This window comes from Musa acuminata, chromosome BXJ2-5, assembly GCF_036884655.1.
Source record: "Musa acuminata AAA Group cultivar baxijiao chromosome BXJ2-5, Cavendish_Baxijiao_AAA, whole genome shotgun sequence".
Taxonomy (NCBI): Eukaryota; Viridiplantae; Streptophyta; class Magnoliopsida; order Zingiberales; family Musaceae; genus Musa; species Musa acuminata.
Genome location: NC_088342.1, coordinates 16363725 through 16378007, shown reverse-complemented (window position 1 = coordinate 16378007; position 14283 = coordinate 16363725).

Below are 14283 nucleotides of genomic sequence, written 5' to 3'. Positions count from 1 at the left end.
GGGAACAAATCCGAGAAGTCCATAAGCTTGCCAAAGAAGCTCATCGGAACTCGCCAAGTGTATCGTCGCAAGTCCAGGAGTTTGCCGGAAGTCCGCAGGAGAAACACCGAGGGTTCATCGGATGATCGACGGAAGTTCGCCGGAAACTCGCCGGAAGAAGCGATTGATGCACCAGAGCAAGCTGCAGAAATTGTCTTAGGATTTATCGTAGTTAGCACAATGATTAAGTTGGAAATGGGAGGTGATCCCATTGGCTTAATCTTGGGGCAATTGGGCCCCTGAAAAACCCAATTTGGGCCATATGGATCAACCCATTCGGACCCTGATTGCTGTGGGAGGTGCAACCGCCCAAGCCAGGAGGTAGCACCGCCTGGGCTAAGTCTCCCAGGGAGACTGGGCGGTGCAACCGCCCCAACCAGGAGGTGCAACCACCTGGGCTCAGTCTCCAAGTGAGATTGGGCGGTGCAACCTCTCCTGATAGGAGGTAGCACCGCCTGAGCTCGGTCTTCGAGCTTTGGCAGGCGGTGCAACCACCCCAGTCAGGAGGTGTAACCACTTGAGCTCGGTCTTCGAGCTCTGGCAGAGAGGTGCAACTGCCCCTGACAGAGGTGGCACCGCCCAGAGGCTCAGTCTTCGAGCTCTGCCAGGCGGTGCAACCGCTCTAGTCAAGAGGTGCAACCGCCTGATCCCGGAATTCCAGGAATTGACAATTTTGAGCTCCAAATTTGAAGTGGGTTGGGGCCTATAAATACGCCACCCATTCAGCACTGAAAGTAGGCACTAACACTCGAAATCTTGATATATTTCTGTGATTCTTAGAGCTCAAAATTGTTGTAAAGGCCAAAAGTTCTCCTCCCTCTGTTCTTTAAAGTTTTGAGTTGTAAAGAGAGGAGAGAAAATTTCTGTAAGGGTTGTCTCCTAAGCCCGTCAAAAGGAGTGAAACTGTAAAAGGGTGGTTGGCCTTCGCCTATTGAAGGAAGGCCTCTAGTTGACGTCGGTGACCTCGTCGGTGGAGGAAGCCAAAAGTGGAGTAGGTCAAGATTGACCGAACCACTCTAAATCTCGGTTTGCATTTACTTTGAGCATTTTATCTTTACTGCAAACCTCCTAAATAGCTACTGCCTTCTGTGCCTTTACGAACGAGTTTCTAAGTTCAGAGCTTTCCGAATCTGCGTTTAAACGTAAATCGGCTTTTTTATACGATCATTACATTTAAGTTTACATTTACGTTTTGATTTCAATCACAACTGCAAACTGCCTTCTGCGCATTTATAAAACATATCTCAAAGTTCAGTATCTTCAAAATTGACATTTAGACGTAAACCGGTTTTATCGTACGAACGTCGCATTTCAGTTTGCGCTTGCATTCTGATTTTCATCATAAACTGCAAATTGCCATTGTAGATTTACTTTAACATCATCTCACTTAATCTTAAGTTAAAGTAATCTTAGAATCGGCTTTTACATCGAAATCATTTTTTTTTATCAAACGAACGCAGCTTTCGGTTTTAATCGCTGAAAATTTTCCGTTGCACTAATTCACCCCCCCCTCTTAGTGCTCTTGATCCTAACACGAGCCAGTAGGCCTAATCACTCACATCAAGATATATTTGTGCAACGGTGCATCTCCATGCCCTTTGATCATCTATCTCGTCCTCGTCGGTTCCGTCGACATCTTGATGTACATTAATGCATCACGATCGTCCATCTCGTGGGTCTCGCTATCGCATCCACGCTCCCGCTACGCCTCCTCATGTGATTACAACTTAATCATAGGCACGCAGGCCCGACAATAAACGAGAAATATAATGGAAGCTCGCAGACCTCAATAATAATAATCACAAGTACACACATCACACGCTCCATGATCATCCGTCCACACATCATACATCACATGTATAAATAATCATCATTAGGGTATTTTCATAATTTGGACAAAAGACAGAAACTGGAATTTCTCAAATTTATAGGGGCAAAACTATCTTTTTGCCCAAAACCCTAATTCCCTCTTACTACTACCGCCGTCGCCACCCTGCTAGCGGCGGCCTGTGCGGCGGGGCGAGGGCGTTGCCCTCGCCTGCACATGGCACGCCCGCTGGCGGCGTTGCCGCTGTAGGTGGGCGCCTCCGTGCGCGGTTCTACAGGGGGGCAACGCCCGTAGGCGGTGCTGTCTCGCCGGGCGGCTGCCCTTGTGGGGGGGGGGTTTCGCCCGCGGGAGCAACGGCGGCAAGCGCCGCTGCCCTGCGGCGCCTCACCCCGTGGGAGAAGCGGCCGTAGGCGCATATGCCCGCGAGCTGCAAGCCCCGCCAGACGCAAGCCTGCTGCAAGTAGGCTGCCGGCCGGCTGCTGTAGACGCAACCCCTGTGCTGCCCGCCTTCGGCTGCGCTACACGCATGTAGATCGAGGGCAGCAACTGTTGCTGCCCTTCCTTGTTTTTGCGTCAACGATTTTGATGTCAAAATTCTTCCTAAACACAACACATGCAGTTCAAAACCAATCATTCGCACGAACAACCTGGCTCTGATACCATTATTGGAAAATCTTGGGGGCGACATCATATGCGCAACGGAAGAACAAGAAAACAAAATCCCCGATTCCTAAAGAGATGTTCGTCGTCATGCGAAGATTGGTGCGCAAAATCCGCGAAACTTAAAAATTACGTATAGAGTAGATTCCTTGCCTGCTCTGAGGTGGAGAGGGAGAGGAGAATAGGAAAGGCAAGCAAAGGCTCTAGCCTATGAGGCTCTGAATCCCTCCTATTTATAGAGGTCCCCTGTCAAACTCTAATGGGTCCTCCCCTAGTGGGTATTAGATCTGCATCCAATAAGACAAGGGCTTCATCGGATATCTCACATCCGAACCTCTACTCATCGCAATGCCTACCATATGTGTGTGACCCTCTAGGCCCAATATCGAGCTGGCCGTGAGTCATACCTGTCAAAACTCCTTCTAACTAAGTGAATTATTATCTCTGTAATAATTCACTCGACTTATCGACTACGGACATACTAGGCCACTACGCCGTAGTCCCCAGACGATACAGGGGAATCCAATCCATTGGACCTGTCTGTCCTCAGTTACCGTGTACCTATAGTCTCTCATCCCTCTAATATCCCAGAGACCGTATATTGAGCATGGTGCTGTCAGACCCATACGGTTTCTACTCGAGTCTCGCTCTAATCGGATTCTCCCGGAAAACGCTTTCTCTCTCAACCCGAATGATGTTAGGACTCTAGCTTGGAGAGTCCTAATTGAGAGGGACATTCATGTAAAATCTACCTAAGCCGACTCCTATTAAAGAGATGAAGAGGTCGTCTAGGGTTAGGAGGTTGTTTCTTAGAGAAGAATTAGGAGTTGTAAAGGAATAGGAGTCTTGAGTAGGAGTCCTATTAGGAGTTGGTTAGAAGTAGGAGTCATGAGTAGGAGTCCTATTAGGAGTTAGAGTTTAGAAGCCCTATAAATAGTCATGTATTCCTCCTCTTTTCATAAGCAATAGATGAATCTTATTTGCAGCCTTTGAGCAGCAACTTAGAGGGAGGAATCCCTATAGAGTTTCAAGGAGGCCGATCCCCTAAAGAGATCAATCCCAAGTTTAGAATTTACAAGGGTTCTAACACCTGGTATCAGAGCAACGTTCTTGGCATCTCGCTGCCCTTCCACAGCCATCCATCAACCCTCCACAACCGCCCAAAGCAATTCCCACAATTGCTTAAGAGATCGTTGCCAAATTCCACCGTCATCTCCACCACCACGTATCATCCTTTGATCTCCCCGTGAATTGCAACAGGTTCTGGTTTTATACCTTACTGCTACTCCAATTTAGTTATCCTTATTTGAAAATCCCAAAAAAAATTATTCCTATATTGCTGCATAAACTTTTCGTCATAAAATTTTCATCTCTACGACGAAAGATACATTGCAGAATTCCAACCGCATAGCACCATCTGTTTGATCTTGCTACTGTACGTTTTCTATCCAAATTTCTACGAAATTTTTATGACATCTTTGACATTTCCTAACAGTAGATTTCGTTTGGTTTTGTCAAAAAATTCTCAATATAATCCATTGATATTTTACGTCTAATCTGCTATACTTGAAAATCTGCACTGTAAAATTCCAGCCGCATAGCACCATCTTTTTGATCTTGCTACTATAATTTTTCTATCCAAATTTCAACAAAATTTTTATGACATCTTTGACACTTCCTAACAGTGGATTTCCCTTTGGTTTCATCGAAAAATTCTCAATATAAACTACTGATCTTTTATGTCCAATCTGCTACACTTGAAAATCTATGTTGCAGAAAATTTCAGCCACATATTGTTGCCTGAACCCATCTATTTGCAATCTTTTTTGAATGAAATTTCTTATACACTTCATAGATCATCTTGGCTTCCATCTAAGATTGATTTATTAAGGAATTCATCCCTAAAAGTGATTTTGTGTTGCTACAAATTTTCATCGTAAACCGCTGAAATTTTTCGACGAGAATTCTGCAATGGCAACTTGCACCAATTTCCTTGCTGTTATACTGCCAAAATTTTCTTGATTAAATTAGACATCCTTACTGTCATATAAATTGTGATTTTTCTATCAATTCCCTCATCAATTCTCTCAAGTTTTTGGTGGAAATTACGTCGAGAAACCGTTGTTTCTTCGATGATAATTCTACTCTTACAAGACAGCACATACTTACTGCAACTTCCACTGATTTCTATCAAACCTTTGCTACCATCTACCACTGAATCTACAAGGGTTCTAACACGTCGTCAACCATTTAATTATGAGCATGGCCTCATGATTGTTAAGAGGGAGAAGGAAGAAATATGCAATTAGTTTCTCTTGGTCCTGCAGCAATAGTTTCTCCTGCGGGCGCCTACGATTATAATTTAAAATCCATTCATCGGCGACCTTAACGTCAAACCTGCTACAATTCTCAATAGGTATAGTCATATGGACAGCAACCTTACTGTTTAGAAATTTATTAGTACTGCCCGTGTCGATGAGAACAGTGATCGGTTGTTGTTTGAGAAGGCCTCCAACTTTCATCGTTTGCGGGTTTGAGTAGCCGACTAGTGCATGTACCGTAACTTCAGTCGGTTGTGGCTCTTCTTTTGCATCTTCTTCTTCATATTCAAGGCTCTCTTATGGATGTTCAATAACCTCTTCTTCTATTGGTTCAATCATAAGAAGTCTCCCTTTACTACAACGATGCTCACGGCTCCACGACTCGTCGCAATGCCTACATAACCCCTTCGCATATCGCTCCCGAAGCTCTTCTCTTGTTAACCTCTTTGGTTTAGGGACTCGATCGATAGTAGGGGGGGCTAAGTGCTTCAATATTGCTGGTTGAGGAGTGACCCTAGTCCTCCGAGCTTCATGGTTCAATTGCTCATCTTGATGTCGTGCAAAAGAGATGGCTGTCATAAGCGTGTACGGTTGTTGTGCTTTAACTTCTCCTCGGATCTCTGGCTTCAAGCCCTCAATGAAGGTCCTCAATAGCTATTTTTGAGACCAATCATGAGTTTGATTAGATAACCTTTCAAACCTGGTTTGGTACTCCTGAATGGTGGAGGTTTGTCGGATCTTTGCTAGTTGTCCGTCAATATTCTCGTAATCGGTTGGTCTGAAGCGTATCAGCAGTCCTTCTTTGAATTGTCACCATGAAACGACTCCATAAGTATATTCAAACCAGTCAAACCACTGTATAGCATCCCCTTCAAGATGTATAGCTGTAATTTTCACCATTGATGCATTTGTGGTTTTGTGGTACCGAAAATATCGCTCCACGCGCGAGATCCAACCAATCGGGTCTCCTTCTTCCCATCTAGGGAAGTCCACTCTCATGCATGGATAGTTGGGGTCGGTCATAGAGCTTCCCCTCTCTTGGAAGTCATATGTTTGGGCTTGGTGCGATTGGGCAAAGCTCTCTCCATGATGTTGTTAGGATCGGAGCGGCACTAAGAGGGGGGGTGAATTAGTGCAGCGGATTAAAACTTTGGTTTTAATAAAAACTTTCGTACGATAAGAACGGAACTTGAAAAGCTTTAATCTTGAAAACGTATTCTTAAATATGTGCAGCAAAAGTAATAAGGAACTTAAAGCATATAAGAAGGTTTGCAATAATGTAAATAGCAATAATGAAATGCAAACCAAGAATCACGCCGATTTTAGAGTGGTTCGGTCAAATGACCTACTCCACTTGCGAGGCCCCTCTTCGATGAGGCTCCCACCTTCCACTAGCAAGTCTCTTGAAATGGAAGGGTAAATACCCCTCTTACAACTTTTACAAGCGGTTCACTCTCTTACAGATTTTCAACAAGAAAGAAGGAGGTGAACACTAGCAAATTGAAAACAAGACAAGCTAACACTTTTCTAAGGCTTTTCTCTCAAACACTTGCTGCTCAAAAAGTTGTAACCTCAACTGAGATTTGAGGGGTATTTATAGGCCTCAAGAGGATTCAAATTTTGGGCTCCAAAATTTGAATTCTCTTAGGGTTCCCGGTGCTGGCGGTGCCACCGCCCAGCCAAGCGGTGCCACCGCCCAGGGCTCGGGTGCTGGGCGGTGCCACCACCCAGCCAGGAGGTGTCACCGCCCAGCTCTCGGGTGGTGGGCGGTGCCACCGCCCAGCTAGGCGGTGCCACCGCCTACAGTGTTTTCAGCCCGACTACAGTGTTTTCAGCCCGACTACAGTGTTTTCAGCCACTAGTTGGGCTTCAATCTTGGCTCTCTAGTTCGCTGGTTTAGCCTAAACCAACTCTGACTTTGGGCCCAGTTGGCCCCTAACCAGGATATAGGATTATCTCTTAATCCTAATCCTAATTACAAGTGGACTACATAACCAAAACACATCCTAAGCAAATTTTCAACCGCGAACGTCGAGTCTTGTTCTGGCGAGCTTTCCGACGAACTTTCTGCCGACGGGCTTCTAGCAAGCTCCCGAACTTGTGATGACTTTAATGAGTAGCCGAGCCTTCTCGGTGATCTCCGTGAACCTCCGACGATCTCTTCGGCGAACTTTCGAAAATTCCGACAGGTTCCCGATTTCTTCTCGGTTGGTTCTGGCAGCATCTCCGACGATTCTTCGGACTCTTAAACGTCCATCGAACTTGACTCCGGTATTCTCGCTTTGTGTTTTTTGGTTATCGTAGTTAATCCTGCACACACAAGCAAACACTCTACTCCGATCTAGACAATTATTATAACGCAAATTGACATTCTGTTGCCCGGCACGTCATTGGTTGGCGCTTCATCCGATTCTTCGGTGCATCGTCCTCTCTTGCAGCTTGTTGCCCAATCGGCGGTTGACCTCCGCAACCCCGATATCCTTGGCGCAATTTCGCTCTCCTTGGCCCGATGCCCGACGCCCGAAGCCTTCTGCCATCCAATATCCTGACGTGATCTCCTCCGACGCAACGTCAATTCCTCCTGCGTTAATTGTCTAATCCTGATCGAGTAGACCTGTATCACTCAAAATGTAGTCAAACATTTAAACACAATCAATTAGTTTCATCATCAAAATCCGAGATTCAACAGATGTGATTTCTTCGGGTTTAGTGGTTGGCCCAATCTGAGTTTGGTAAAGAGCATCCGAATCTTATCCTCCATTCGTGCCTCGAAGGCTTCAAATTTAGCATTGATTACCTTCTCAGATGCCATAATATATGCCACCAAATCTGTGATGTTAAGATCTCTCTTTTGTTGTCGGGTTAAAGGCATATATTGGTTGAGAGAGGTGATGGTCGAAAGGGTTGGTGGATTGATGGATGTAGGCTACGGTTTAGGCTTGTTTTGTGGCTATTTTGGGTGCAGTTTGAGGGTGTGGTTTAGTGGAGTTTTAGGGCTGTGGATGAAGGTTTTGGATCTGTGGTAGATGGCAGCAAAGGTTTGATAGAAATTAGTGGAAGTTGCAGCAAGTATGTGCTGTCTTGTAAGAGCAGAATTGTCATCGAAGAAACAGCAGCTTCTTGACGTAATTTTCACCAAAAACTTGAAAGAATTGAGGGGGGGAATTAATAGAAAAATCACAGTTTATATGACAGCAAGGATGACTAATTTAATCAAGAAAATTTTGGCAGTATAACAGCAAGGAAATTGGTGCAAGTTGCGATAGCAGAATTCTCGTCGAAAAATTTCAGTGGTTTATGATAAAAATTTGCAGCAACACAAAAACGTTTTTAGAGATGAATTTGTCAATAGATCAATCTTAGATGGAAGCCAAGATGATCTATGAAGTGTATAAGAAATTTCATTCAAAAGATTACAAATAGATGGGTTAAGGTAACAATATACGGTTGAAATTTTCTGCAGCACAGATTTTTAAGTATAGCAGATTGGATGTAAAAGATCAGTAGTTTATATTGAGAAGTTTTTGATGAAACCAAAGGGAAATCTACTACTAGGAAGTGTCAAAGCTATCATAAAAATTTTGTAGAGATTTGGATAGAAACAACGTAGTATCAAGATCAAAGAAACAGTGCTATGCGGCTGAAATTTTATAGTGCAGATTTTCAAGTATAGCAAATTAAACGTAAAAGATCAATGGTTTATATTAAGAATTTTTTGACAAAACCAAAAGGAAATCTTCTGCTAGGTAGTATCAAAGATGTCATAAAAATTTCATAGAGATTTGGATAGAAAAAATACAGTACCAAGATCAAACAGACGGTGCTATACGGTTGGAATTCTACAATGTATCTTTCGTCGTAGAGATGAAAACTTTATGATGAAAAGTTAATGCAGCAATATAGGAATAATTTTTTTGGGATTTTCAAATAAGGATAAATAAATTGCAGTAGCATTAAGATAGAAAACCAGAACCTGTTGCAATTCACAGGGAGATCAAAGGATGATCCGTGGTGGTGGAGATGATGGCGGAATTCGGAGACGATCTTTTAAGCAATTGTGGGAATTGCTTTTGGCAGTTGTGGAGGGTTGATGGATGGCTGTGGAAGGGCAGCGAGACGCCAAGAATGCTGCTCTGATACCAGGTGTTAGAACCCTTGCAGATTCTAAACTTGGGGTTGATCTCTTTAGGGGATCGGCCTCCTTGGAACTCAATAGAGGTTCCTCCCTCTAAGTTGCTGCTTAAAGGCTGCAGAAAAGATTCATCTATTGCTTATGAAAAGAGGAGGAATACATGGCTATTTATAGGGCTTCTAAACCCTAACTCCTAATAGGACTCCTACTCAAGACTCCTACTTCTAACCAACTCCTAATAGGATTTCTACTCAAGACTTCTATTCTTTTACAACTCCTAATTCTTCTCTAAGAAACAACCTCCTAACCCTAGCCGGCCTCTTCACCTCTTTAATAGGGGTTAGTTTAGATAGGTTTTACATGAATGTCCCTCTCAATTAGGACTCTCCTAGCTAGAGTCCTAACACACCGCCGGCCAGGAATTCTGGGTCCGAATGGGCTGATCCATTCGGCCCAATTTGGGTTTGTCAAGGGCCCAATTGCCCCCAAATTAAGTTAATGGTATCACCTCCCATTCCTAACTTAATCTATATGCTAACTATGATATTTAAGACATTAATACTGTAACTTGCTCCGATGCGTCAATCGCTTCTTCCGGCGAACTTTCAATGAACATCCGACGAACCCTCAGCGATGCTTCAGCGGACTTCCGACAAACTCCTGGACTTGCGATGATCCACTTGGTAAGTTCCGACGAGCTTCTTTGGCAAGCTCTTGGAATTTTGGGATTTGTTCCCGCAGAACTTCCGACGACCGTCGGGACTTCCGTTGAACTCTCGAACCCCCAACGCGATCATGGTCTTGACTCCAGCGCAACTCCTGCTACATATCTTACTGCCATCGTAGTTAATCCTGCACATTTAAAACAAACTTCAATCTAGACAATTAATACTAAGCATTAATTAAGTTGTCCGGCATGTCATTGGTCCCTCGACGCTTCGTCCGATTCTTCGACGCATCGTTCTCTCTTGCGGCCTATTGCCCAATCAGCCAGTTGACTCTACAACTCTGATATCCTTGGCACAATATCCACTCTTCTTGGCCCGATGCCCAAATCCACGGCCCAAAGCCTTCTATCGATACGTCGACCGATCCACCAGCCCGACGTCCAATCTTCTGACATGTTCTCCTCCGGCACAATTAGATTTTTCCTGCTTTAATTGTCTCATCCTGATCGAAGCATCTTGTGTCACTCAAAACGTAGATTAAAACATCAACACAATTATCAATTGGTTTCATCATCAAAATACGAAATTCAACAAGATCTTGATTCAAAAAATCTCAAGTATCAAGTTCATAATTCGGATAAAACTCATTCAAATTCAAATCATCAAAATCACTTTCATAGTTCATAAGATTTATAAAATAATTAGATTCTTTAATCTCTTATTGAAAACTTTAATAAGCTTTTGGGGATAGAGTCATTTTCAAGAAAAATAATGCATTCTTCTATGTGATTGATTTTATGTCATTGTTTTCTAAGCCAAAACCATCCATTATCGTTTAAACCCGAAAAAAAAAACATCATCACGAAAAATCATCATGATCAATAGTATGACATATTAAAACATCTTCAAATAAAAGATTCAATTTGTTAATAATCGTTTTAATTCCAATGGTCTTTGTTTTGTTATTGTTTGTTGTAGTAATACATTTTTCTTCTTAAGTGAATCTAACTTTTCATACTTAGTGCAAGGAATTAACATGCAATTATCATGCTTAATTTTTTCTTTTCTAAATCACGGGAAAGAGAAGCATGATTCCCTCCTTCCCCCCCCCCCTTTTTTTTTACATTTTATATACTAATTTAAAAACAACTCATGAAATGCATCAAGTAATTTCATAATAAAGTAAAGGGGTTTTGGTTAAGTTACTTACCTTGTTTTTAGATGTACTCATTTTATCCCATGTTGTCGTGAGTGCTTTCTTCTTCTTCTGTGTGAGCACCTTCTTCTTCAGTTGCAGACATTCGCTTTTGAAGTGCCCTGGCCAATTACATTCATAGTAAGTTATTTTGTTCTTTTTAAGTTTACTTTTATTCTTAGATTCTTGTTTTATGAACTTCTTAAATTTTATTGTTAGGAGTTCCAGGTCATCTTCACCATCACTTGAGGTTTCTCCCAAGTGATCTTTTATTCTAAGTGTCAAATCCTTCCTGTTCTTTGGAAGGTTGTTTTCATGTTCATCATATTCGATACAAGTTATTTCATAGGTCATTAAAGACCTAATAAGTTCTTCAAGAGAGAAATTATTCAAGTCCTTTGTCTCTTGTATTTCCGTCACTTTCGGATCCCAACTTTTTAGAAGGGATCTTAGTATTTTGTTAACAAGTTCAAAATTAGAAAAATTTTTATCAAGTACTTTCAAACCATTGATAACATCTATAAGAAGGGTGTACATGTCCCAATGGTTTTGCTTAGTTCTATTCGAAATAATTCAAAACTATGCATCAAAAGATTAATTTTTGATTCTTTAACCCTACTTGTGCCTTCGTGTGTGATTTCAAGAGTATGCTAAATGTTATATGCAGTTTCACAAGTTAAAATATGATTAAACTCATTTTTATCTAAAGCACAAAACAAAGCATTCATAACTTTTGCATTTAATGAAAATAATTTTTTTCTCAAAATCATTCTATTCATTCATAGGTTTAGAGGGTTGTTGAAAATCATATTCAATAATATTTCATAAATCAAAGTTTAAAGAAAGCAAGAAAACTCTCATTCATGTTTTCCAATATAAGTAGTCCATCCCATTGAACATAGGAGTGTTAGGATCAAGTTAGCACTAAGACGGGGGTTGAATTAGTGCTTTCGATAAAATCGATGTTGATTTGGAAAACTTCATTTCGATTAACCTCGTATTGGAAAAATGTTTAAACTTGAAAACATTTACAAGTGAGTGAAGGTAGTGAACAAGTAAATTAGTGAGTAATGATAATGAAAAACATGAAAGAAACAACATAGAAAGAAAGCACACCTAATTTATAGTGGTTCAGTAGTCGTGACCTTCCACTCTCAATTTCTACTTCATTGAGGTCACCGGCGTCCATTAAAAGTCTTCGAGCGAAGACCAACCACCCTCTTCAACACTTTCTCCTTTTCTCAAGTCTAGGAGATAACCCTTATAAGCCCCACACCTCTTTTAGAATGATTATAAAGCTAAAGAAAGAGGAGGACTATAAGCACTTTTTCAACACTTTTATTGTTAGGATCAAGAGCACTAAGACGGGAGGGGTGAATTAGTGCAGCGGAAAACTTTCGACGATTAAAAGGTATTCATACGATAAAAGCAGTTTCGGTAGAAAAGCCGATTCGTAAATCTCTTTAACTTGTAATCAAGTGAGATGTAGTTAAAGGAAATCTATGAAGGCAGTTTGCAGTTATGATGAAAGTTAAAATGTAAGCACAAACTGAAATATGATATTCATACGATAAAACTGATTTACGTCTAAACGCCGATTCGGAAAATACTGAACTTTAAAACACGATCGTAAATGTGCAGAAGGCAGTAAGCTATTGAGGAGGTTTGCAGTAAGGATAAGATGCTCAAAGTAAATGCAAACCGAGATTTAGAGTGGTTTGGTCAATCTTGACCTACATCCACTTTTGGCTTCCTCCACCGATGAGGTCACCGACGTCTACTAGAGGCCTTCCTTCAATAGGCGAAGGCCAACCACCCTTTTACAGTTTTACTCCTTTTGACGGGCTTAGGAGACAACCCTTACAGAATTTTCTCTCCTCTCTTTAAAGATCAGTACTTGGAAGAAACGAGGGAGAAGAACTTTTGGCCTTTACAATAATTTTGAGTTCTAAAAATCACAGAATAAGATCAGGATTTCGGTGTGTTTTTGGTGCTCTTTCAGTGCTGAAAGGATGGGGTATTTATAGGCCCCAACCTAGTTTGAATTTCGAGCTCAAAACTATCAATTCCCGGAATTTCGGGATCTGGCGGTTGCACCTCTTGACTGAGGCGGTTGCACCGCCTGGCAGAGCTCGAAGACTGAGCCTCTGGGCGGTGCCACCTCCTGTCAGGGGCGGTTGCACCACCTGCCAGAGCTCGAAGACCAAGCTCAAGCGGTGCCACCGCCTGACTGAGGCGGTTGCACCTCCTGGCAGAGCTCGAAGACCAAGCTCAAGCGATGCCACCTCCTGGCTGGGGTGGTTCAACCGCCTGGCAGAAATCAGGGTCCGAATGGGTTGATCCATTCAGCCCAATTTGGGTTTTTCAAGGGCCCAATTGCCCCAAGATTAAGTTAATGGGATCACCTTGTTGGGAAATCATTGGGGGCGACATCATATGCGCAGCGGAAAAACAAGAAAACAAAAATCCCCGATTCCCAAAAAGATGTTCGTCGTCGTGCGAAGATTGGTGCGAAAAAATCCGCAAAACACAAAACTGCGTATAGAGATTGTGTTACCTAGGGAGATCGTATATCCCTGTTTTCTTGCAGATCCTTAGGAGAGGGTGAAGGAGGTCAAGCGTCCTCCTCTCTAGCGGTGATCCACACAGTAGGGTTGCGACGACGCTCCTCAAAACTCCAGGCCTGCTCTGAGGTGGAGAGGAAGAGGAGAATAGGAAAGGCAAGCAAAGACTCTAGCCTATGAGGCTGTGAATCCCTCCTATTTATAGAGATCCCGTGTCAAACCCTAATGGGTCCTTCCCTAGTGGGTATTGGATCTGCATCCAATAAGACAAGGGCTCCGTCGGATATCTCATATCCGAACCTCTACTCATCGCAATGCCTACCATATGTGTGTGACCCTCTAGGCCCAATATCGAGCTGGCCGTGAGTCATACCTATCAGAACTCCTTATGACTGAGTGAATTATTATCTCTGTAATAATTCACTTGACTCATCGACTACGGACGTACTAGGCCACTATGCCGTAGTCCCCAGACGATACAGGGGAATCCAATCCATTGGACCTGTCTGTCCTCAGTTACCATGTACCTATAGTCCCTCATCCATATAATATCCCAGAGACCGTATATCGAGCATGGTGCTGTCAGACCCATACGGTTTCTACTCGAGTCTCGCTCTAATCGGATTCTCCCGGAGAACTCTTTCTCTCTCAACCCGAATGACCCTGGCCAGGGATTTGTCTGAGCAAGAACACATAGGATATTCCTCTCATGACGCCGAGAGTGGATGATCCTCTATTGACACTCAATAGCCCTCGTAAGGTCGACTACCACTCCCAATGACCAACTGTACTAGATCTGGGAACAGCCAAACCTATAAGTCTGGTATCAAAGAGTGGAGCACTCATATAGGACATCCTTGGTGTCTCAAGTCTAAG